This window comes from Cydia pomonella, chromosome 4, assembly GCF_033807575.1.
Source record: "Cydia pomonella isolate Wapato2018A chromosome 4, ilCydPomo1, whole genome shotgun sequence".
Taxonomy (NCBI): domain Eukaryota; kingdom Metazoa; phylum Arthropoda; class Insecta; order Lepidoptera; family Tortricidae; genus Cydia; species Cydia pomonella.
This window is the reverse complement of record NC_084706.1, coordinates 9,493,284-9,516,437: the sequence shown is the minus strand read 5'-3', so window position 1 is coordinate 9,516,437 and position 23,154 is coordinate 9,493,284. Positions and strand designations below refer to the sequence as shown.

General features: G+C 35.9%; 1 protein-coding gene and 1 long non-coding RNA gene across 6 annotated transcripts in view; both read left to right on the top strand.

The window, feature by feature from the left end:
• The window catches only part of LOC133517040 (gamma-aminobutyric acid receptor alpha-like), a 76,282-nt gene that overhangs the window by 5,428 nt on the left and 47,700 nt on the right, over positions 1–23,154 (top strand). The window lies entirely within an intron of this gene.
• On the top strand, positions 13,875–22,168 carry LOC133517035 (uncharacterized). The gene is made up of 2 exons (XR_009799316.1): positions 13,875–15,684; positions 21,099–22,168. It is a non-coding gene; the product is annotated as an uncharacterized LOC133517035 (long non-coding RNA).

Sequence of the window (23,154 nt, the reverse complement as noted above, 5' to 3'; positions counted from 1 at the left end):
ATGTATTAGGTACTCGACCAAATTAAGAAGGCTCCGTTTCCATGCATATTATTAGCAATCAATTACCTTCTTAACTCAGTCGGATAATACAATGAAAAAGCACGAGTGTTATAATATACTGAAAAAGCACGCGTGTTTAATATCTAGGAGTACGAGCCAAAAATCGGTGGAATAATAACGTCGTCTTAAGCAAGTGTGTTGAAAACTACTATTATACCATTAATTTAAAAATCTATCCTAAGTAGTACCTTTGTAAGTAATTTTATCTTGTCCAAGTAGGTAGGCCGAGCAAACAATTTCTCTAACTTTCAAACTATGTATGTGGTAATTTTACCTTCGTCAGTATATTAATATAATATTAACTTAGTGCTCCTTTACTTCTCCGCACGGGAGCCCAATCAGGTGCCGTTGGTTAGTTAGCTTTCGTGGTTCGTTTAACACCCAGCTTGCTCTGTTTATGCACAATATTTACTTGGCAGCACGGCTGCCTTAGCTTTGGCACTCACATCTAAATGCTTGTGTACGGGTGTTTTCCTAGCAAGCTCTTATATGGGAATACCATAAATGTACGAATAAATTATTATTTATTAACAATCAATACAAGATTTATTAACAATACCTACACCTTAATATCGGAATTTTTTTTCACCACACCAGCTGGTAAAGGCTCCCTTGATTATTTAAAAACTGATGAGAAAGTTGTATTTTATTCACACGTGGGGCATAGTACCTAATCTGATGCAAATTTTGAGTTGTTTTCTTATGTTGGCTTACCAGCCAACCGAACCCGAACTGATTTTTAAATGGTGATTTTGAATGATAAATATTTAATAACGTTTATTTGGATTTGATACTTTGTTTGATATTTTACAGTTTGTATTTTCCTCGCGTTCATGTGGTGAAAATTTTTGTTTCACTTGGTGGCAAAAAAAATTTAATCCTCGTGCCTTGGAACCCTAGCAACGTTCAAGATTCCACTTATCGATCCCCTCGCTACGCTTATGGTTCAATTTTGGAATCTTTTGCTTGCTCGCGTATCGATATTATCAATATAACAACTTTGCACCCTTGTGAAACAATAGTTATTTGTTTGATATTTTACAGGTTGTATTTTCCTCGTGTTGGTATGGTGAAAAGTTTTGTGTTTCACTCGGTGGCAAAATTTGTTTTACAAGGCGGCATAGCTTTGTTTTACCCCTCCTGCCAATATTTATAACCGAGCAAGTAAATGATTCCAAAATTCAACCACGAGAGTAGCGAGTGGTTCGAACAGTGTATTCTAGAGCGTTGCGAGGGTTTTAAGGCATTACACCTTATAATCAAACTTTGCTACCGAGTGAAACAACTTTTTTCGTTCACCACACCAACGTGAGGAAAATAAAATACTAACTGTAAAACGTTACAAATCAAATCTAAATGAACGCTATCAAATATTTGTCATTCAAAATCGTCACTTAATAGTACATTACAATACAAGTGCGAAAAATAGGAAATTCAAAACGAGTGGCGATAAATTAAAACACGACCGAATTTTACCTATTCGCACATGTATCGTACAACGTTTTACAGTAGGTACATATGGCCCTTTAAATGTTTGACACAGTAACGTAATATGCTAATTTGCGCACTAGTGCGGTAAAGTAGCACCATATGTACTGTAAAAGACTTTTCTACTAGGTTGCATGAGAAAACCATTCAAAATTTTCATGAATTTACTTTGCCACTCTTGTGGATTAAATACAATTTTGTCATTAGTTTTTGAAGAATAAAGAGAGCCTTTACGAACGGGTGTAGCGAACAATTTTATTGATTTACTGGCATTGAAAGCGGCACTTTTCATGAAGTAGCTGATAAAAGCCAGACTAAAACGGCCGGTAACGAACCTAAGTCGAAATTTATCTTCATAAGTGTTGACAAGGAGCCAAGGACATATGTTAAGCAGATTTTTCATGTTGTTTATCAATCGTTCACTCATGTCCTGCACTTCGCCGCCGTTGACTCACAATGTTTGATGGATTGGGATCTAACATTATCAAGTGAACCCAGTGTTATATATCCAGTAACCTAAAAAAACGAAATTTAACAGAATGTTACCACATGACGGACTCCTGTGAATTTTAACTTTAGCTACTCGGAATAAAGACACAGTTTGAGTGTTAAATAATGAAATGAAATGAAAATCTTCATTTTCAGGTAACTATTGGCCCATAGATAAATATCTTTTCATCGCACTTGCTGGGAAAAGATCTTATTTCATGCAGGGCTTCTTAGAGAGTTATAGCTTTTTGTTTTATTATGTCACTTGTTCATCTTCTTGGTCCTCGCCTTATCCCGTTACGCGAGGTCGGCTTTCTTTATTTTGAGGCGCCATCTATTCCTCTATTTTGAATCATCAACTGACAGGCCAATGGCGTGTCAGACCGATGGCAACGGATTTGAACAGTTTTCTATTTATTGGGCGCTTCATACTTTACCGCAGACTGCCACGTCATCGCCACGTTTTACGATCACGCAAGACGGGGGGGAAAGTATGACGTGTAACGTGCCTTTGTATTTTCGTATATTTATGTATCGTGACGGTGTAACGTGCCATTGACGAGGGGGTCCACGGTAAAGTATACACTCATTATATATATATAATTGTAAACAGTCAACGCAACTTATTACAAAACATCATTATAATGCGATAATACCAAACCAAACACCATAATGACAAAAAGGATGAAATTGCAGACCGAATAGAAAGTTTAATAGGTAATAAGATTCATTAGTAGGAACCTACGTGCGATAGTGACTACAAGTTAAAGCTAAGGCAGAAATAATTGGTCATAAATTAATAAAAACAGTTCAATATTGTTACTAACTTATTCTTTATGGGCGGACAAACTGTATCTACTAAGCCTTTCGTACTTATGCTAAATTGCTGAATCGATTTAACACTTGAAATATTTTTGCCGTTGCAGCGCTCTGTAAGCCTGTAGAGGCAGAGGATCTTATGTTTTAATTTAGGTACTGTTTCACCCGACTACGTTAAGGATTACGATATTAGCAGTTTAGTACCTGGGCGACCGAGCTTTGCTCGGTTATAACTATTTATTGTAATATGGTGGTGTATAGGTGATAATCTTTACTACATTTTTTTACTAAATTAAACTTGTCTAAAACAATAAAAATTAAAAAATTATATATAAACTTGAACATAGAAAAAAAAAACAAAAGTTATTCACCGGGCGAGATTCGAACCCGTAACACTCGTTTAGCAGTCCGCGTCTTAATCCGCTGGATCAGACGAACAGTGGCCGGCAACACGAAATTAGCGACCATATTCTGCGTCGAAAGAAAAACGCATGAAAACTCGAAAACACGCGTTTTCCCAAACATAAGACTAATCTAGATCGATTGTTTACCCCCAAAAACCCCCATATACCAAATTTCAGCAAAATCGTTAGAGCCGTTTCCGAGATCCCGGAAATATATATATACAAGAATTGCTCGTTTAAAGGTATAAGATATAAATAGTTGTGTCGTGTGTTCCACGGTTACGTCAAACTAATTACCTCCTTTTGGTGAATGGGGTGTCGGTCGATTCATTTTTATGACTCTCTGAATTTTCTAACTCTTGAACATATATGCTCGAAAAGAGTCATAATTGATGGTTTACTACGCGCGCTTACCTAACGTTTATGTTATTCAAAATATAGAGTTTATAGATAGTGTATACAATTAGGAATGTTTTTTTTTAACGTGTCATATATTTATTAAAGTAAGATACAATATACATAAACATGGGGACGGTAAAGAGTATATAAAAAAAGCTGCTGCCTTCAGTAGTGATATGAAGAGCTAGTAGAAGAGAAGGGTCTTAGAGGACTTTCAGTTTATGATTCCTGCACCATCTTCGCACTCAAAAGCTTTTTGTGAGGTTTTACTAGGCAATTATATATTGTGTATCGCACGTTCACCGGTAGGCAACTGACTATTGGTCTAATCGAACCTCTGGACTTGATATTTTTGCGACATTTTTTTCTGGGTGCGGTTTCCATGAGAATTGCTTGTCAAGTATCAGTCCTAGATATTTAACTTCGTCTACTACTTTAAGAATTTGGCCATTTATACTTAGTGGGGTATAGTCTGATATTTTTTTTATTTTTGGCAGCGAATATTATGCAAGCAGTTTTAGATGCATTAATAGTCAAAAGATTAGAATGAAACCACTTCTCTGGTAGGAGTAAATCCTGTTGTGCTTGACTGACTACCATTTCGATCGAACTACCTAAGTAGAACAGACAAGTATCGTCAGCATATAAGGTGATATATCCTTGTAGTCCTTTTTCGTGGATTTTATTGATATAACTTAGGAAAAGTAGAGGTCCCAATATAGATCCTTGTGGCAGACCATAACTGATGCTTTTTGGCTTGCTAACATAGTTGTCTAGTTTAACAACTTGACTTCGATTTAATAAGTATGATTTAAACATTTCTAACGCTGTTCCAGATATCCCAATGTCGGCTAGTTTAGTCGTCATGTTGTTCCTATGTTAGTATCTGGGAAACCGAGCTTTGCTCGGAAAACATATAAAAACTCAGAAATGCGCGTTTTCTCTGAGATAAGACCTAGCTAGATCGATTTTTCGGCCCCGAAAACCTCCATGTAGAAAATTTCATCGAAATTGTTAGAGCGGCTTCCGAGATCTCCGAAATATATATATAAATATACAAGAATTGCTCGTTTAAAAGTATAAGATACAAAATAAAATGGAATTCTTAGTTGATTTAAGTTTTACCTACGCAAATATACGAAAAGAAAACCACGAGAAAACGATAGCCTTATTTGACAAGGATTTTAACAGGAATGCTACAGAAATCTATGTACCTACCTAGTTACAAATAAATAGTTAAACGCATTATATAAACTACCTATAATAACGACTATCAGAGTGATTAGGTTTTGTGCTCGAGAATTATCGAGGCGACAAATCCACTGACATAAATGTACTTCGTACTAGACACGCTATTGAGAACAACTTGTGTCCGCCATTTTCGGCTTTTGAAGTTTGTCACTAAGTTTAAGAATAATAGCTAGTCAGTGGCGAAACTGTTCATTTTCTGCCTAAATACGTACTGTATAAAATCTAGATAAAATGTATTTATTTCCATTAAAGTGTAATGATTTTTGTTTCTTTTGTGACACTGCCGATATTGAAATACTCGTATATAAAAATAGTCTTAAAACCTTTTGTGTTTCACTCTCGTACTCGTAGCAATTTTGATGAAGTCGCGCTTGTAACATAATATATTCTTTAAATATAATAAAACCACTTCAAAAAATTACAAGATAACAATAAGGTAGATTATCATTAGCACCTCCGTGTTAGATATTATTAGAATACATTTTCGTTACATGTGTGGCACTGGCATCTCGCCAGTAGTCGGAGACGTACTAAACGCAATGAAGTGCCGGCACTTCAATGAGGTGTGGAATCATTTTGTTGGAGATGCCGACTCTAATACTATACTATACCTCAATAGTTAAATTAATTGACTTGAAAGTTTTTGCCTAAGTGATTCTTAAATTGTGTCCAGATTTTTTTACGTAAAAGTTTTTTTTATTTTTCACATATTGTTACATATATCAAAAGTACATATAAAAAGCAAATTTTTGATGCCTATGGTCAAGCTTAACACCCTCAAAGGTAAATAAAATGAGTACACAATCACGGTTGTGAAAAAGTGTCCCTCACTCGTGACATTTCGGCATTTTGGCGGCCAACTCCACTATTATAATAATATAAACATAGCCTAAGTCACTCTCATGACTACGACAAGTCTAATGAAAGCTCAAACGTTGAAATCCGGCAAACTATAAAGGCTGTAGAGCGTGACAAATAATCGGATACACATCCTACAAACATACACGTGAAAACCATTTTTCTGCTTTGACAGTCGGGCATTAATCACAAGTGATCTATAGATAATAAAAAACCATTTCTAAAGAGTGCGTATGCCTCTAAATTAATCAAACTGATTAAGCATGTCACGACCACGTGTCTTTATGTCACGAACGCGGGCTCAAAAGTCCGTGGTGGTGATAGAATTTTGAAGCCACGGTTGTGATAATTTGGAACATGTTCGGTATTACCTAAAATTTTCCTTTGACTTTGCAAATGTTAAATAATAATCTTAATCTCGAATGTTTGAGGTATATCTTATGTTACAAGCAATAACGTGAAACTACTTCGACTTGACTTTTAACACTCAAAACAGCGGTGACGCGTTAAGGTTGACCGTTTTTTTTTTTTTCAAATTAACACAAATAAATAATTTTCAACAAAACTTCTCCCTTCAGCCATTTGCAAATTTGACAACAACAGTGTTGCTGTTCTACATAAAAGGCTGCCAATCGTAAAGATATTTTTTTACCAAGTACTGCATATTTATATTACCACGCGCGGCGGTGACACGAAAACTGATTACAAAATGTAGGTTGTATAAAATTATATAAAGTCTTTATATATCCATACATTTTTTAACAGTGTTGTAGAATAGGGACAAATCACTTCATATTTTTTCAAATAAAAATTAAATATCACAAAATCCGGGGAAGTTACTCTACACGTTCCGTGACATTTTGTACTTTAAATTTTTTTTTATATATTTCTAATACTTTTAGTACAATACATTTAGGTTGACATGACAAACTATAGGTAAATTGCTAAGTATATTGATATAGAGTTTACTTATTTTCTTAAAAATACATGCTATTCTTACAGTTAACACAAAAAAAACATAAGAATAAAAATACCCTTTTTGTGGCTTGTTTACATTTTGTTAAATGTCAAAATAAATACACTATAGCATATGATATCGCCGACGCGCACGCCTGCACCTATAGCTTTTTGTTTTTTTGTTTGTCGTTGAATTTTTGATTATTAAGTCCAATTTATGGTAACTAAAAATTTACCATTTGTTTGATTATTGATCTCACCTACGACTCCTATGACTCTGATTTGTGCAAAGCCCCCAGAATACTTGTAAAGCAAACAATTGAAAATAGTAAAATTCAAAATTTCTAAGAAATGAAAAAGGTCGAGAAACCAGAAACCCTAAGAGTAATACTTGGTAGGCCAGATTGGCATTGTGCGTATAACTCACAGCTGACTTGAGAGTCGATTTAAAATGCCTTGATTTATGCCCCATTTTCGTCTTAATAGTTTGTTAGTTTTGTTGCATGTTACTCGTACCTTGGTTCGTTGTGTATGAATCGTAACAGAACTGTTTCTTACCTACATTATGAATTTTTGAAATGTAGGGTCAATAAATTCAATGTACCTACTCCTGATTCTTTAGAAGAGGAAAGATGTTGGGACACCTTTTACGGCATGTGGATTAAATAAAATCCATTCTTATTCATTTATAAAACCATATGAATTCTATATGGTTGAGCTGAACCGGCAGCAACAAGTCAATAATGAAATAGGACAGACTCAAATCTCACTTATATATTCGTTTCCCATGCTTTTTTCCGTGCAACCAAACTGAACGAAGTAGGTACCCGCTATCGCAAACGCTAAGGGGTGTTAACACGAAATATCGCAACGTACGTGCTTATCGCACTCGGCGACGTCTATAGAAAGGGCCTTTCAAGAGATTCGACCCTATACATTTTAAGAGTATTGAAATTTACGAGTATCCTTTGAGTGCTTGCCCGACATCATGACGAGATCGTGACAAACTTTACATACTTACCTACATATTCAACCAAACCAGATATAGGGCATAAAACGAACGAACAGTTTGAACACGTATAAAAAGGTAACGAGGTCAAATGGTTGATGTAGGGTTTAGGAAGGCTTTTTATAATGTGTCCAGGGGACTTGCCCAGACTTGAACAAATTTATAAAAAAAAGTGCCAAAATCAAGATATTTATTTATTGGCATAGGTACCATTAGCTGTTAGGTAATATTGGAGGGCTATATAATAACTGGGGAAGTTTCCCGGATACCTGCTGACTATGTACGCCTGTTTAGTTAATAGATTGGAACGCGAGGAAAGATGCCCGAGTCCAAAGCAAATAACTGTCAGTAAAATTCATGAGTTTAAGGGCCTGTTTCACAATGTCGAAGTAAAGTCATGAATAAGCTACTTGCCACTTATCTGACGAAAAAAACATCGTTCGCGTTTCACAATCTTCAAATATGCTTAACTGTTAGTTAGTTTTATCTGGCAGTTAATTTATTTGTTAATTAGCTATCCAATACTTTACTTGGACATTGAGAAACAGGCCCTAACCGTAGTAGTGAAATAAGATGAATTTTATTTATAACCAATTGTAGAAAGTTAACGTGGAAAATGTCACATCATCACGAGGGTCTTAATGAGCGCCGTGCAAGGGCAGATCGCAAACTTGACAGACTGCCAACTATCGACCGCGATGACGCTAGTCAATGTCAACAACCACTAAACACTTAAGTATTTAACATCTATGTAGATTTGAAATAAGTGGTTGGAGGTAGGAGGTTGGAAAAAACAACTATATCTACTTGGGTGCCTACTTACTAGGTACCTAAGATTTTTTGTTGCAGTGGTAGGTAATTGAAACTGGTGTCATTCTGAATCCCTAACAACATTTGTCCTAAAGTCACTTGTCTTAACTGGTTTGTCCTAATGGGCACATGCCCTAACGATCAATTGTCATAACAATTATTTTCCATAATGTAATGGTTAGTCTAAGACACATTTGTCCTATGCATTTGTACCATAACTAGCATGATCCCTAATATTTTTTACCATATTCTTTGAAATCCCTAATAATCTTTGGGACAAAATAACATGCTCTAACTGTTTTGACCTAATAGCTATTGCCCTGATGATCAATTATCATAACAGTTACTTTTCCTATTCATCAATTATAATAACAATTACTTTCCATAACTAACATAATAATAATAACTGATCATTATGACAAACAATATTAGGGAATGCAAAGATAGGAGTAAAAACTTTAGGGATTCAGATATAGATCCAATTGAAACAAGGTTAATCGATTCAAAATTCAAACCAAGACTCGGAAACCGGTTAAATTTCCAAACCGCTATCATGTACTTGGCGCAAAACCTTATAATTTCGGTTTCGTTCATAAACCATTATTTTTAAACCGGTCATAAATTAAATAAATAAATAATTTTCTTGTCAGATTACAATGTCAGTGTCTTTGTTTACGCGGCACACCACCAGGCCAACCGGCCGTCTCGTCGCTCGTTGAATAAACCGATTCATGTAGGTTACAAAAAAGTTCTTATGAAAGTTAGGAGTAAAACCGATATTTTTAAAACCGATTCCGAGCCTTGAATCAAACTAAACACAATAATTTAATTTAGACACTAAAAGCACACGCATTACTAAAAACCAATTAACTGCGCGGATTTAAATCCTCTTTCAGAATCTAACCTAACCGTATTACATACACCTTTTACTTCCTACATCAAAGTAAGTACTTATTTCAACTATCAGTGAGAAACTGTCTAAGACCAGTATTGAGCAGACGCAAAAATCCGATTAGTGGTATGATATAACGAGGTGGAAATGAACGCGCTCGACTAAATTCGTATTTACCTGCCGGAGGTTTTAGGGACACATGAGCGCGCGCCTAAATGCACCCTCCGTTACCTTCAACCCGCTATACCTATGCAATATTCATAACCCACTATCTATATGCAAACTCAGACTCGTTATGAAGATAGATTTAACATAAAATCCATATTTCACCGCGTCATTATTTACGGGCGCCTAATGTTTATTCGTGTAGCATTTTATATTTCTAAAAGAGATTTATTACGCGAGGGACACCTTTATCAATCTTAATTCCTGGGAATGATAACCTCTGAGGGATGGTAAATAATGCGTATTAATTTCCTTTAATAATTTTGAAAGGAAAGGGTTTTTGAGTTACATACTTAAAAAATTGATAAAGTTACAAAATTAATCACTTAATTTCCCAGTTAACACTGCATTGCTTCTGCTACTGCATAACATTCAACTTTGGAATGTGAATATGTAATATAACATGAAATTACAATAATAAACACTTATAATATATATTATGTATTCTGAATAAAATATGAAGTAATTTATTAATCCATAGGCTCGGATGTGCTGAAACTTTCAGTTCAGTAGACATTGCATGAATAAGTTTGGTCCGGTTGTTGTTTGCTGATCAATGATGACGGATCAGCTGACTGTTAATCCGGCTGATCCAGTTTACCGCCTAGCCAAACAATAACAGATCTACCATTTCAGTTTCTGAGTAAATTGTGAGGCGGTAACGGTTTAAATAAATCCTTTTAAGGTCCCTAATAAAAGGACAGCCTATGAGAAAAGTCCTTCTAGGTAAGTATTTTTGAGTTCGTTTTATATTTGTATTTTCTGTTTTTGTATGTTTGTTACCTCAGAACTCCGTCATTTCTGACCCGATTTGTAAAATTATTCATATATTCTTTATTCATGTAGGCCTAGCAACAATAAACTTTATATATTTTGTAACGATGCACGTTACTATAGGTATTAAATTAATCGTAATCTCAATCTCATCTAATACTTTAAATAATAAATATTATAGGTCTTAAACCAATATGTTAATTTGTTTTAAATAATGCAACATAATGCGCGCGAGTGTACTCTCGGCCGAACTACTTGCGTCAGCAGTTTTACTCTCGCGAACATTCTTATAGCGCTGGCCATATATCTCCGCTCCTCACTCTGCGCGCAATCGTCTTAAAGGACGGACGTTGCCGGTCGCGTTCACGAGCCTTGTGCCGTGTCGTCTCACGCGCCGGTTCGATTTCAAGTAATATAGTTTAATCGGCAGTGTTCGCCGTGGACAATTTAATTTTTTTTTCTAAATACTTAATTCGCAGTAATGAGCTACCTAACGAACTAGTCAAATAACGTATTTTCCGTTGTGCACCCCCGGTTAAGGGTAAGTGTTGAACGTTACCTAGTTTTAAGAAAGTGCTAGTGTTCTAATTGTCCTATAATGTTATTTTTCTAATTGTTTATTGCCTAATTTAAGCATTAAATATCATTTCTACTATGTACTGCTCGTAGCCGTTGCGGCGTACCATAAAAAGTACCGTTACAAAATGGCGCCTCATACATTCGGCCAAGAGAGTTAATTAACTCTAGAGAATTAATAGCCTACATCTCAAGCTTAGCTCGAATGCACTCTTACCATATTAGTAAATTCCTCTTATTGTAATGTTAATTTCCAAGGCTTGCACTATGCTTTTGGTACTTGCCACGCTGTAACTCCGTTCTGGTTATGAACACCCACCATCTACTTGCCGCTACTCCCTTGCTTACGGCTTTGCGACATCACTGGGTTTCATACCGAGCGGCCATTTAATACACGGACCTAAAGCTGGACGACGTAAATTCCAGGGTGCATTTATACGGCGTAAGCCTACGGCGGCGGCAGGAGGGACCTGCTGATCCGGCCGCAGAGAAGGAAGCCAGCCAGAGTCTTCCTCGATCCACCCACCAGCTGACCTCGGCGCTTCCCGAGACGTCCCGACGACCGACCCGGGCCCTGCTCGTTCACCTTGCCACGTCAGGGGAGTACCCTACTACGTCAGTGAAATCAGACAGGCTTATTGATAACCTAACGGACCTTACCACGACCTCCGCTCAGTTTTTTTTCCATTTTTTTTTTTGTGTTAAAATATAATTAGTAATTTGTAAGCGTTGGTGTTTATTTTGAAATTACCCACACCCAATAACCGCTTCAATTTCCAACATCGAGCTAGAAATTAGGCTTTTATATCACATAGTATTATTCCAGGCTTACCAACGTAACGGCTAAACATTTTATCTAGTCTATGTCAACGCAGAGTTTTGCTTGGATATTAATAAAATAGTATGGCTAATATAGTGTACCAACATTAGGTAATAGGGTTGTTTCCAATTTTTCGAAACGCTTGTATTACGTTCTATATTAACTAAAAGTTGCCCTAAAATTCAACTCTTATACTAAAAACGGCTTTAAAATATGTTAAATTAACAAAATATATTTTGACAGATGCTTTCGCGCCCAAAACGCTTTTTACATCACCTATGAGGAAATTAACTGTCAACAGTGTCAATCCGAGAGTTGTGACGTCATCAGAATCTTCAATGACGTTTCGAGTTTGGTCACGTGACGTGTGCCAAAAGATATTTTAAATTCAATATTTACAAAAATATGGTCATTACAGGTCCCCTAAAAGTAGTTTAACATGTTCTTATAATCCAAAAAAAAATATTTGGATACAATTCTGCCCTGAGCTTTGTAGATGGAAACAACCCTATTGTAATATTAGTTATAATGACAGTTACTGAAAGCCCGTCAGACAGAAACATACTTTTGGCAGAATTGTCTGTCGTCTGTCACAACAAACGTGATAAGCGAAACGTATGTTTTAACATAAAATGAGTTGATTAAAACCTGTAAAGAAGTGCAAAACTTTATACTTGAAAGCATCATACATATCCCCAGGAAGAGGATCACGAAGTGGGCCATCAAAACATAGTGAAACATAATTTTTTCATTGCATTTGTAACGAAACAACGACGAAGAAAATTAACCGAATAATATAAAATACACAGATAATTCTGCCTATTTCCAGTAAAGCAAAAGTCAAGTGTTTTAACATTAAAAACGAAAAGATTCCGCACATTGGTAACTGTATTATAGTAAACATTTTTAGGGAATAATCTTTATTGTGTTGAGCTCATTATTTGACAGCTCCCCAGTAGTTGCGAACGCTAAGCGGCGCTGCCATCGTGCACGCCAGGCTGACGCAACTAGGAACAAAATAAGTTTTGTATGGAACTTATTTCGCAAATTTTTGCCAACGAAAATAAAACGTCAGTGCTATTTATTCTGTCAAGTTTACATCAAGGCAACTGTCAGCCTAATTGTTTTGTTTGTTATGAAGGCTTCAATGTTTTGTTCGGGTATTTCGTGCAATTTCTTTATTATTTAGTGAAAATATTGAAAATAGTGAACCGTGATCAGAGTAAAGAACGAGTTTGTTACAATGCCACCGAGAAAACGGTTTACTAAGTGTGAAATATGTGGCAAGCGAGCCACTCGAGAAAATCACGAAAAAAGGGATTTTATGGCGAAATTTCCCTTGGATAAAGACCGGTACGTATTGGTTTAGATACTTATGACCTTATTTTGGTGCAGCAGGCTTTAAACACATCGAAAATTTGATATTTTATATTATTTTTAGTTGTGAACTAGGGATGTACTAAAACTATCGATAATTGTATGTTTATTTGTATATCAGTGTAAGTAATTTAATAAAATATGAGAAATTTCCTGAGAACTTGCATGCAATATGACACAAAATTAATTCGTCGAAGATTTTCAGTGGAAAATTATCTATCATCTATGCATTAATGGTCAATATTTGACATATTTTTTTAAATCTAGTAATTATTTAATATATTCATCTGAAATGTAAGTAAATTAATCTCTCTTTTTGTGATCAATAAAAAATATTATACGACATTATTACACAAATTGACTTAATCCCATAGGAAGCTCAATAAGACATGTGTTGTGGGTACTTAGACAACGATATATACATATAAATACATAGAAAACACACATGACTGCAGAAAATTTGGAAAAAATACTGATTATTTTCTTTAATAAATCTATACTTTAACAAACTTTTGTATTTATTGACTAGGAATTAAAATTTAAGTCAAGTAAGAAATTAATTAAATGATTACATATTTGATTAATTTTGGAGTCATGTCCACATTATTGCGAGCAATGACGCAAATTTGTCCGATCTCTGTTAATAACAGAGTGAGACGCAATAACATTGGACCAAGAAATTGGATAGGTGGAATACCACCCTAAGGTGGAAATATTTTTGCTACCACGTGATAAATTTACATACTGCTTTTTACATCACCTATGAGGAAATTATTATGGTACAAATAAAAAATAAATAAATAAAATAAATTTAATTAATGTTAATAGGGTTGTTTCCAATTTTTTGAAACGCTTGTATTACGTTCTATAGTAACTAAAAGTTGCCCTAAAATTCGACTCTTATACTAAAAACGGCTTTAAATATGTTAAATTAACAAAATATATTTTGACGGATGCTTTCGCGCCCAAAACGCTCTTTGAAAATTGTGTGACGTCACAGTTTACGGTTTGACACATAACTACATACACACGTAGAAGATACGAGCTGTCAACTGACATTTGTCATTTGTTGTTTATCGCCTACCTGTCAACAGTGTCAATCAGAGAGTTGTGACGTCATCAGAATCTTCAATGACGTTTCGAGTTTGGTCACGTGATGTGTGCCAAAAGATATTTTAAATTCAATATTTACAAAAATATGGTCATTACAGGTCCCCTAAAAGTAGTTTAACATGTTCTTATAATCCAAAAGAATTTATTGGGATACAATTCTGCCCTAAGATTTGTAGATGGAAACAACCCTATTAAATTAAATAATTTAACCTAAGAAGTATGCAAAAAGAGGAAAAAAGTGATCCCTCCTAGTAGGGAAGAAAAGTGCTACTTTGATCCTTCCTAGTGGTGAAGAACAACAAAGTGTTCTAAAAAAAATCGGGTCCACATTAAGCTCGACCACGTATTAGTCCACTCATAGAACTATCCACTATATAACATACAACTTAAATGTGGACTCGATCCTAACTTGATTTCGAGTACAAAATTTGCAGACAAGAGTCTATATTTCAACCCTAACCCATTTTATCGATTATCGCAAGCGTGTAGCGTACTACACTAATTAAATTGCTTATGTTGGTACTATGGTTCTTTGACAGTTCTTTGTCGTACATTTTGGTAATGATTTGCGAAACAAACGGATTCCACTCGCTAGTATGGAAGTCCCGTCTCTTAAAACGTATAGTGATTATATGCTCTTTGGTGCACGCTCCCAATATTTGCAACAGTTCTGCCTAAGGAGATTCTGTTCCTTGCCTTTACCTTCCATACCATCACCATTACTAAAACCATCATGGAGTTTTTCGATCAGATCACGTGTCCGTCTTACGAATTTTCAATCTGACGAATCTGTCGGTCATGTGACCTGTCGCGAGTTTAACATTTTGCCCCCATCACAAAAAGTGCACAGCGCCGCTAAAGAAGTTTTCCCTTCAAAAATGTTGAAGTTGAATTTGGTACCTACATCGCGGACGACGAATTTCCAAATGTCAGCTACTATAAGTACAACTTCTGTCCGACTCTCAGTGGATTTCGAGAGAACTCTCTATTGGTCCTTTGGCTACCATTTTTTGAGTCGAAGTAACCCGTGATTGAATTTTATTATTATTTTTGCAGTAGCTACATCCAAGCTACAACTATCGGTAAAGAATAGGTGATTCAACCTAATGATACTGGTTCTTCATATCGGCTAACACGCAACTGAAGTGATTGAAAAACATATACGTCAAAACGACGTCTGACCTAATCATTACAAATAAGTAAACATACTTACGTCAAAATGGTCAAAATAAATAAACAATGCAACTAAAAAAATTAAATATCATAGTCCACGCTGTGTATGGATTACCTATTCTTGGATTCATCATGAATTACCATTATGGCAAACAGTCATATTGCTACGGAATCTACAATGACTTGATGAGTAGGTACCTATCTATATGTTTATCCAAATGATACAGAAACACAGGGACCAAAACTAATATGAATTATTGTACTGATTCTCGCAAACTGCACTCATGCCCCACAGAACCTTGATTCAGCTGTACTTGCCGCATGTAGGCCAAGTTTTGCTGGCATTGGGATATGCATTGGAATATTTAGGTGTATTAGATGCGCCATTCCCGAGTGGCATGGTTTTGATGGGGCACGTATTTATGCTCGCGGACCCGAATTTGTTTTCTCCAAACCGGCCCCGAGCCACGTTTGTCAGCCTGACGATCCTAACAGGAAACCTCTTAGTGTTCCTTTACGACTTGTTTTTCCCAGAACGCCCAAGGCGACACGCACCGGTCGCCTAACGAGAAATAGCTTTATTACAAGTATTACCATTAAGAAAATAATTATGTGTTTATGAAGATTTGTTAAAAACTATCTTGACAAAAATAAAGGTAGTGTCGTAGTAAGTACTCTATGAATCGTAATCAGCCTTTTTGCTAGTAGTTACTTAGGTACATATTCTATACTTATCGATGACTGTGTCGCAACGACTGAGTCAAAGTCGTACCTGCCTTGGCACATGTCAAAATGAAATAAATAAGTAATACTCTCAAACCAAAGTGAGGAAATTTGGGTAAAAGATGTCCTAAACCATAATATTTATGGATTTAAAATATTATCTGGAACCTCACCTTTCAAAGAAGATTAATAAAGCTTTGGCATTAAAGTAATATTAACAAACAGAAAACTCACATAATTATGTTGACTGTGAAGTGTAGTAGTTCTTGTTCATGCTGTGGACCTTCAAGCAAGGAAACCGCACGACAACATTATAGAAGAATCTGCCTGTCGATTTTGGGGACCTGCATGGCGTGCCTTGGATATATAACCGGAAACATTGGTACACGCTGCAAAATGACCTGTTTTATTTGGTGCAGCAACTGCCTCATCTTCGGGGGAGAACTCATTTCACTTATCATTCAGATAATGCACATTGCTCATAGTTTTACGTACGTAGGATCGTTTAAACCCAGTATTTGTAATGTAAACTACTATTATGCAGCAGCAAACATATTGTCACTTGTAGCACAATTCAAAAAATATAAGTTAGAGTGTCAATCAACGACTATTCAGAAGAAGCCTCTTCACAAGGCAGGTAAAAAAACCTAATGGAAGAAATTAAGGAACTGGTTACGCTATACTTGCCCTTTTTCGGTCATGCTGTGATGACACTCGGGTACGTGCTGGAGCAGCTGTTCCTGGTGGAGGCCCCGGTGGCCAGCGGCATGGTGCTCATGGGTCATCTATGCGTGCTCACCGATCCGCGCGCGCTCAGCCCCGCCCGCCCCAGCGTGCAACTCATCAACATCTTGTTTCTTATGAACAACATTCTAGTCTTCCTGTATGATTACATAAAATCGCTATATGAATCGCGCAGCTATGAAATAGACCAATCTGTGAATTGTTAGTTTAGGACTCTAAAATAGTTGACATTTTGAAATTTATTTATATAATAAAGAGATCCTGAACTATCGACTTTTCTGCTTGCTCGTAGTGTCATTAAGGTGATTATATCGCCATGACTTTTGAGACATTCTGAGACCTCAAAAGGGAAAATAGGAACCCTTATAGGATCACTAGTGTGTCTGTCTGTCCGTCTGTCACAGCCCATTTTCTCCGAAACTACTAGACCAATAATGTTGATATTTAGTACACATATGTAAATCTGTGACCCAAAGCCGGACATGTAACTTAAATAAATTAATATTAAACATAGGGGCCACTTATAGGAGGTAAAAGAGAAAATTAAAAATAAAACTTTTGCAAACTATACTTATTGTGTTACATATCAAATGAAAGGCCTCATTGTGAGAATCTCCAATATTTTTTTTTTCGTAGTTATTCAAGAAAATAGGCAAAAGATTACCATCCTCCTCTTTATTTCCGTTATTACTGGGTTAATACACAAAATAGTTCTTTGCCTACGTATAGATTACAGGAAAACTTATAAGAAATCTACAGTCAAGCGTAAGTCGGACTTAAGAAAAAAAGCTTAAGTTATGAGTTAAGTACATGAACTGCCGCCGCGAAGGTATTATTGAATTGACTCTCGTGAAATTGTGTGAGCACGTTTGATAGTTACATAGAACTTCCCTGTTGTTTCGTTCTTTTGGAAACTGTTTAAAATAGCAAGGATTGGCTCAAAGGACTTAAGACCACTGTGAGTTCGCGGTGATAACTTAACGAAGCAAGTATATTTTTATATTTTACTCGACTGCAGTAAAGCAAAAGCGTGGGTATGTTTGGAGATAGGAGCCAGGAGGTGGCCATTAGACCTCTATGATAAAAGAACGCAACCTGTCTCGATTAGTGATGGGCAACTTGTAAGTTTTCAAAGTGAAACTTATACTTAAATTTCAAATGGAAAATTTCGCTTATATTTCTTTTAATTTTTCTTACTTTTCGAGTTTTTAACGAACAGACATAGACGCTGCGGGGCGCCTTTAATATTATAATATGTTTAGATATATAATTAAAGCTCTGCCTCTTTTTTTATATCGAAATTACAGCATGACAAATAGAATGAAGCGCTAAGAAGAGAATATGAGAGAGTAAAATAAAATTTCATGTATGAGAGATTGAAATGAAATATCATGTAAGTAGGTACATAATATGTTTAATACATGCATATGAAGCAAAACCATAGCAGATGTGAAAAAAAGGAAATAAGACGCAGCGTAACGTGGTCTTGAACTTCCATCCACCGTATAACAACCGGGTACGATTACCCCTAAGCCACGCGGCTACTGTCATCTAATATCGAATTTTTCGATGAAAATCCATTCTACTGACGTCTGAAGTAGCAGATAGGTTACATGAAATTTATTCGGTAACATTTTTATTAGAAACATTTCCTGTCAAATATGTAATTTTCAACAGTTGATATGTCACCGTTAAGAAAATATGTGAAATGTTTCCGAAATTGCCCATCGCTAGTCTCGATGAGTATTTATAGGCTCCTGTGGAAAGAAAAGTACTGTCAGCGATAAAAGCTTGTATCAAAAAAATATTTTGGACAAAAAACTTATTTTCGAGTAGACATTATTGCAATGGCCTTATGAACGTCAAAAAAGCACGCAGGCTCTAACCCTCTCTCTAAAATAGGTACTCATTATAATTGGACAAATGAGGTTTCAAAACGTCTTTACTGTAACCTAAATAAATAATACGTCATTAAATAATTGTTGGCCTCAAGAGATTCTAAGTTGAGGGTTGTCGTAGAGATTCAAGATGGCGAAGACGTCACGATAATAGTTTTTTGTGTTTTGCTCATTAATGTTGTTTAAAGTGTAATATTGATAGCTTATTATGAAGTGAACAATCGGGAAAGTGTGCAGCCAATGAAAAACAAATCTTGCAACGCGTTTAACCATGTCATCGTGGCTTTTAGCCCAGCTAACTCTTTACTAAAAGCAACTACCGAACAACGTCATACTCTACGACCACACTTAAAAGTTACTACTAAACATGGACACTTGACATTGGAAAAAACATCATAGATTTAATGGAATCCATATCGTAAAAGAAGAAGAAGATGATTTTAAGTCTGTCAAATTTCCATGGCAAATTTTTAAGAAAATGTGATGTATAGGTATAATGACACTCCCACTCTTTGTGCTATTAAAGGCGGTGCAAATATCAAACATTTATTCAGCAAATAGGCCACAGGGGCACTTTTACATGTCCATTTTTACAAACAATAAAAATTACAAAATACAGTTACAAATATGGAATCGATCAAATAATACACCGTGTCCAATAAGTTCGAATACAAACTTTTAGCACTTGCTGTATAGACATACGGATCGCTGGATATAAAATTCTTATTTTAATTTAAAAAGTATATTGACATAAACATAGTACTATAATTTCATGAGTCACGTATTTTTAGTTTGGCTTGAATACACGATGAAGTACGTTCGTGAAGAAATTATTAGAAAATTCCTTAAAGGCGACAGGCCATGTGCTATATTCAAGGCGTTACAACCGCATGGAATTAAACGGAATCTGGTTTATACTACTATAAAAAGGTATAAAGAGATCTCTTCTACAGAGGACAGGAAAAGATCCGGTCGGCCCCGCTCAGCTAGAACTGAAAAAGTGGTAAAGGCTATAAGAGAGCGAATTCGGCGGAAAAAACACCGATCTATTAGAAAATTAGCTGCTGATCTGAAAATTTCCAGGGGATCTGTACATAATATATTAAAAAAAGATCTTGGATGTCATGCTTATAAAAAACGAAAAGTACATGGCATTTCAGATGCAACCAAGAAAAAGAGAGTAGAAAGATGTAGCACCATACTTTCTTGGCACGCAGGTGACGAATTTGTTTTCTCAGACGAGAAACTCTTTGTGTTAGAGCAGCCTCATAACGCCCAGAACGACCGGTTGTGGGCAGCACGGATAGAAGACATTCCAGAGTATGAAAAGAATGTGCCTAGGTTCCAGAGCTCACCATCAGTGATGGTTTGGGGTGCTCTTTGTAAGAGGGGCAAACTGCCTCTAGTTTTTATTGATAAAGGCGTCAAAATCAATGCGGCATACTATAAATCGGAGGTTTTGGAGAAAAATGTTGCCCCAAATTTAAAAAATATGTTTGCAGACGATTATTATGTTTTCCAACAAGACGGAGCTCCGTCGCATACGGCAAACGCTGTTCAAGCTTGGTGCAAGGCTAATTTGACCGATTTTTTGCCGAAAACTGAATGGCCACCAAGTTCTCCAGATTTAAACGTACTAGATTATTTCGTATGGTCATACATGCTCTCGAAACTAAATAATTATAAAGTCGCAAACCTGAGCCATTTTAAAAAGGTTATCATGCAAATATGGGACGATATGCCGATGGATGCGGTGCGTGCCGCTTGTGACTCTTTTGAGAAACGTTTGAAACTTGTAAAAAAAGTTAAAGGTGGAGTTATTCCAAAACATTTGTTGTAAATATTGTATATAAATGTGGCTTTCATTTAATATAATTTTCATAACATAAACTACGCGTAAATTTATTTTATTAAGGATCATAACTGTATTTGAACTTATTGGACACGGTGTATATACTTTATTAGAGATGTATACTGTCTCTAAATGTCAAATTTCACAAAAAAAAACTGATAAAAAATAAAACCAACAAATACTAAAATAGAGATGTATAAGTCTCTCCGTGTCAGAGATAAAATATAAAAAAAAAATCCTTAAATTATCCTTAGAGATGTAGAGAGTGTCCAATTGAGAGTGTGCTTAAATTCTTATATAAATAATTAAAAGACAAAAAAATCAGACAAGAACCGAATGAAGTGTCTCACGTTAATAAAAAAATAAAATAAAAATCATTTATTTCAGACCTTAGTCCATAATGCTACTCAAAAGTAAAGTTAGGAGAGACCGGACGCAACGTGTCCACTAGACTCCTAGAACACATACGGAGTGTGAAGAAGATGGACTGCAGCAACTCCGCAGTGGCAGAGCACGCCCTGGATACAGGCACGTCGCACTATCTTCGATTTGACAGATTTTGCGAAATTACTGGACGTGAAGCGATCGAGATTGGGCGGCACCCTAATTTCAATCGAGACAGCGGCTGGGCTGTGCCGCCAGCATGGAAGCCTGTAATCCTGAAGCAGAAAGCCAGTAAGTGTGGTGACAGTATAGTGGACATAGTGAGTTCGTGCTGTTTGTCGCTACACGTGTTAAGTGACCCAAACCCAAACACCACACCACTATGCCCGCCTACTAAGACAGCACAGGATCTCCCCCAACCCGTTTTCGGAGATAGTCTTGATGAAATTCAAATGTACCAATTTTAGCCAGATAACTCATTTTTGATTCACTTATTTTCATGTTAAATAAAATAAGGTACATAAATTAAATCTTTCATAGAATAATTAATAAAAGAGGGTGTCCGTCGGTACCAGAGAATTTTAATTGGCTACTTGATAATGTTGGCACAGCAAAATTAAAACTCGTCCGTGGACACTGCTAACAGACTAGTATCTTGGCATGGCATCCTTGTTTGATGACATTTTAGTTTGAATAAGCGTTGATAACACCTAAATAATAATTAGAGGTACAATAATCCAGCCAAACATTTATAAATGTGTTATAGTATGAAGTGGACGGAGCTGCGATATCTGAATCAAGAGCGATCGGGGCCTGAGTTGACAATTTGGCACAATTTGTAACAGGCGGAGAGTGCTCGTGCTGAGGGCTCTCCACGCCGCCGATGAGGCTGTACAATCACGGCTTTTGTCGTCGACACAAAGGGAAAATAATTACTGAAGGTCACCTGCTAGACAAAATCTCGTTATCTTCTTTTTCTCCAATATACTCGGAAATAACCTAACTTATTGTATCACAAATAGCACGGAAAGTTTTCCATTGTGGTCAAACTCAAATAAAAAACTAATTCATTATTGTACTGTTTTAGCAGACGGAATGTTGTGGGATACACTGATCAATGACCTTACATGTCTCGCTCTTACAAGACCGCACTTTATCAGTAGAAAAAGGCGCGAAATTTAAATGTTCTCTGGAATTTCAAGTCTTAGCGCTTTCATTTTTTTTTTAATTTGCCACCTTTTTCTACTGACAAAGTGGGTGTGCCAGAATACACATATGATTTAAAAACAACGTGCTTATACATACATTTTTCGTTTCTCATGCTCTGAAAGAGGGTCGTTGTTGTTCTAAGAAGTGTGCAGAAAGTGACACGTGTCTGCAATAGAGCATTTTACTTTCCAAGTACGAATTTTTTAAATTTGTTTTGTGATGAGCAATTGAAATTTGGTTTTAAATTGATTTGTTATACAATTTCTATCCTGATATTTAACTCCCCATTCCATAAATAACGTATACTTTTACCTAACTTTAACCTTTTGAAAGTACCTTCAAGAAATGCTATAAAAAAATAATTGTACTTTCCGTATTCGAAATAAAAAGAAGAGTGTTTAACTCGGGTGCAAGCCATCATTTCATCCCATGGTTAACCATCTACTATTGCACAATTATTACTTTATAATGCACGATTATTTTGCTATGCGTTGTGCCTTAAACATTTGCTATGTCTCGGCAGGAATGATTGATTAATTGATGGTTGATTCGTCTTATTTGTCAGAGTCCGTTTCAAATCCCATCCACGAATTGCTATTTACCGACCTAATAATAATACACTATTAACGGGGAGTTTTACTTACACCGCATTGGCTTACTTACATCAATGTGTTTTTACTGTCATAATACGTTTTTGGCCACGTTACTACACGTCGTTATCCGTAACGTAACTAATAAACACCAAACACGGGGCAAATAGACTTTTACGTATGTGAGTAATTCGTGTAAGTAGAATACTACAATCATTTTCCGTAAAAATCATGATACTGAAAAATTACGCATACATTTA